This window comes from Gossypium raimondii, chromosome 12 (assembly GCF_025698545.1).
Source record: "Gossypium raimondii isolate GPD5lz chromosome 12, ASM2569854v1, whole genome shotgun sequence".
Classification (NCBI taxonomy): Eukaryota; Viridiplantae; Streptophyta; class Magnoliopsida; order Malvales; family Malvaceae; genus Gossypium; species Gossypium raimondii.
The window spans coordinates 9,694,674-9,699,064 of NC_068576.1; the positions used below are offsets into that span (position 1 = coordinate 9,694,674).

Below are 4,391 nucleotides of genomic sequence, written 5' to 3' on the forward strand. Positions count from 1 at the left end.
AGCACTGAATGGAACAATAGAGTGATGGAGTCCTTGAAGGACATTAATCTCAACGGTCCTGAGGTAAAGCAGCGATTTGGCAAGTTTGGGGCTTTTTTAATGCTTGGGATAATATATTAACGAGTGTATATCAGAACCATAATATGTTGTTTATATATAATACATGTAGTTTCCAGCTGGTTGATTCCTCTGCTGCTGAACTGTGTCCTAACACCTGATGAAGTAATCTCCAAAATCATGGACGAATGTGTCATGTGGCTTATGTGATGTATCCTTGAATATCTGTATCAATGTTGTCCGCACATACCGGCAAGGAGGTAAACTATCTCTTTTTTTTTTTATATATATACAATATTTAAAATTACTCATAACTCCTTTTCACCCTTAAATAGAAGAATAAATGCGCTTAACCCTCGTCCTCCTGCTAAAAGTCAACAACAATTTTATTTGAAGCTTATTGATGGATTTTTGTTTAGCACATGAAACATTAACAATATATAAAATAAAAATTAAAAAAAAATCAGCTACTGTTCCAAATTTTGGAAAAAAAGATTTATCATATCTAACACAGGAGCGAGGAGTATGTAAGAAATGTCTTCCACATCTTCACCTACCTAAACTCAAATTTGACTCACATTACATAGCATTACATGCTATGTTGCTTGGGATTCTTTATTTTCTTAAAATACCACGCCCGACATTGGTCCTGTTCTACCATTGATATAGAGAGACGTAATCCTCCAAACATAAGAGAACACTTAAAAGACAACATATTCAGGTAGAACGCATCTGAGTCTGGGTAACATAAACTACATATACACAGCAAAGTAGAAAATATGCTACAGAACATAACTAAGTGCAGACTGATGTCAAAAGGTATTGACACATTGTACAAGCAGTAGGTAAGTGATCATATATCCATGTTATCAAATATTTCACCATCTTCCTCGTAACACAAGTTGTCAGCAGCAAAACCATCAGCCACCAAGTTACTGCGAGAGACAAGATATGGTAATGAGGCTTAAAGATAATCATGGAAGCTTGTACATAACTATAAATATCACAGAACACAATTAGACCCACCTTAAGCAGCAAAAGCTTAAACTCACTACACGCTTTAGTTTCCTATTGTAGAAGAAGAAACTGAATGACCATCTGAAAATATAACTCCACAACAGTTACTGAACAATTATGGCCCACTGACTACTCACTAAAGTATTAATATAATACACACTTACATTGATCATTTCTCCAGAAAGGGATCTGCATCAGAGTCTGGATTATAACTATAAATTTCGCACTCCGAGAGTTTCACAACCTGCATAACCAGGTATTTAAATTACCATCTGCTGAGACTTGCATTTAGTCATTTCAAACTTACACTCACCTCATCTAGAGCCTTATAAATCGTTTCGAGGAGTGAACTGCCCCCATATGCCTCGATCCATTCCTGTCAATGATGTGAAGCAGGAAACTTAAATGCCAGGCACAGTGACTTATTTAAGGATAAAACATACCACAATTGAATGAATACTAGTTATCGCTCTTCTCACATACTACAAACCACCATCAACAGCATCGGCATATTCCCCCAAATCCATCTCTTTCACCCCGAATGACATGAACACAACACACCATTGCCCAAAGTTTCATGAGTCTGATTAACTCCCAAAAAAACTGATGAACATGCAAATTCTAGACTAAAATCACTTAAGTTATATTCATGACCAGCATAAATACCACAAGAACAGGAGATAGGAGAGTGCAACAAGAGTAACTGCAAGTTAATATTAGAGGAAATGCAAATTCCTTCTCTCACAAATGTGCCCAATAATCTTTTGATATCCAATGTCAAGAGAATAAATGAATACTTATGCCAATACCTTTGACGCTTCAAGCATGTTGGTATCAAAAATCTGTTTAAAGGTATCCCAGCTTTCCTCTGTTAAGAACTGGTGTGCTTTAACTGCACTGGAACCACATCAGCACATGCAATATCATAATATAAGAGAACCATATAAGACACACATGAATGTCAGTATAAAGCATTCAATAGAACAAATAAGACTTGAATCAGACACAATCAAACCCATATAACCAGAAGAATTAGATTTGGGAAATGGAGAGAATTGAACTCTCAGCTCCTCCAAGAGCGACAGTATGCTGAACTGTCTGTCAAAACCTTTTGACAACACTCCCATTGCAATAAAAAGAGGATTATATAGTGGGTTGTCAAGTCGCCAAATAAGCTGACAGTGGCATTACCCCATAATCCTCCTTTTAAACTCTCTTTGAAATGAAAATGTGCTGATGAAACATATACAGAGATACCTGAAGTCATAATCAGGATACATGTGATAGAGGGTAAGCACCAGATAAATCAATGTCTTCCGACTGAAATGCACAATAAAAATCTGGTCAAAAGTCATGAACGAACATAAATCAAACTACCTAAAACTGAATATAATATTTACAACCTTGATCTACTCAACAGGAATTCAACTGGTGAGGAGGAATCAGTATCTGAGGATTTCCCCAGATAGTCAAGGATCTGATATGAAACAAGCATCAGAAACCCTCAATCCTAAAAATAATAAAATTCTAAAGAAAATGGAGCCAAAAACATGATATGTTGAATGTTCTCAAACCTCATTCTCCAAACTGAGAGAGAGTTTTTTATCTGTTCCTGTTTTTTATCTGTTCCTGTGTGTTTGCCTAGAAGCATGAAAAAATTGAGTTTGAACCAACATCTCCAAATGTTTGGGACAACTTATGTAGTTGAACTTACAAGAGTATGCTTCAAGTCTTCCTTTGATGGTACGCTCACCGAGGTTTAATTCACTCAAGAAATCATTTATTCTAGAAAATAAGATACAAACTAAGTCAGACTTTAAATCAAAAGGCAGACAAAGATCATGAATCTAAGAAGGGCGAGGAAAATTTGTTACCATTCCATTTTCTAATAATTGACAATTACCAGTCACGCAGAGTATACTCTTAAGAACTTCACACAGAATATGCTCAGACGGATAATTGAAAATTACCGGTCAAGCGGAGTGTATTCTAAGAACTTCATACTGAATACGTTCAGACTTCAGACAGATTACTGGAATTTGCTGTCAATGATGCCAAAACTTGAAGGTCCTGCAGACAAAAAAAAAAAACAGAAGACTAGAATGTAGAAACTATCAGTTCAATGATGCAATCAAATCAAAATGCGTTAGGGCCAGAAGCTGGATTCATATATCAAAGTAAGTCAAACTCAAATGGCCAAACAAAATTATAAAACTAGAAATAGAATTTCAAAAAAAAAAAAAAATCTTCATTTCTGAAACAAAAGCACACCCACACTAATATAGCCCTCAATTTTGTCACTTCCCAGCATAATTTTTGTCTCATCTCTATCTTTAATCCCATTATGCCATTATTGAAGATTTAAACATTGAAAAAAGAAATCCCATTATTCCATTTCCCAAATCCATATTTAAATTCCATCCCATGCATCAAGTATAAAGTCTAATACAAAAAATTGCTTGCCAAGGCTTACTGATTTGAAACTGTTCATCATTGTGGAATTTGGTACTTCGGATTAGAGTCAAATTTATACTTTCACTATATTTAAATATGGAATTTTGCTACTGCACATTCCATTTCATTGATTTATAAATAAAAAAATTAACAGGATTAGAATATTTCATGGAACAATTTGTTAATGTAATTGACCAATTTAGTGATTTTCATCAGTTTTAGTCCAAAAATCAACAAAAATGAAAGTATAACCGCAAAACTGAACGGATTTGAAATCCAACCACAAACTTCAGACAATTTCACATGAACTGAATCAAAAGGAAATTGCAAATGTAAAATCAAATTACAAAAAGTATAAGAAGTTTCTAATTAAATGATAAAATCAAATCACAACAACAGAAAAGGGAATATACCCTTGGCTCAGTTCGATGTCAGAGAAGAAACGGAAAGCTTACCGTAGTTTCTGTTCGCCGGCTTTTAACAGTTAGAAGAAAAGGGGAAGTTCTGAAAAGTGAAATCTCGTAAAAATCAGAAATAATTAGAATGAAAAAAAACTTGGCTGATTTTTTTATTTGTTTATTTATTTATTCGTACATATATATTTTTTACAAGGCCATAATGCAATGTAGTATATTCATGGCATAAAATTATTACAAGTTTTTCAATATTCATCTTGGTCCCTCCGTCTTTCGACGTTGACGGCAGGATTAATTTGTGATTCTTGCAGAAGTTAGGGGGCTAGATATATATTTCTCATAATACTTGTTTGACTAAATTATTATCAACTTCAACGAGTTTGGAGGCTGGATTTATATACTTACTAAGAATATTTTCTCGCGTTCCGAATTTTTTTTAATATTTAA

At 34.3% G+C, this 4,391-nt stretch overlaps 1 pseudogene; it reads right to left on the reverse strand.

The window, feature by feature from the left end:
- Positions 1-537: 537 nt before the first annotated feature.
- LOC105763191 (uncharacterized) lies at positions 538-3,977 on the reverse strand (annotated as a pseudogene).
- Between the last annotated feature and the right edge of the window lie 414 nt (positions 3,978-4,391).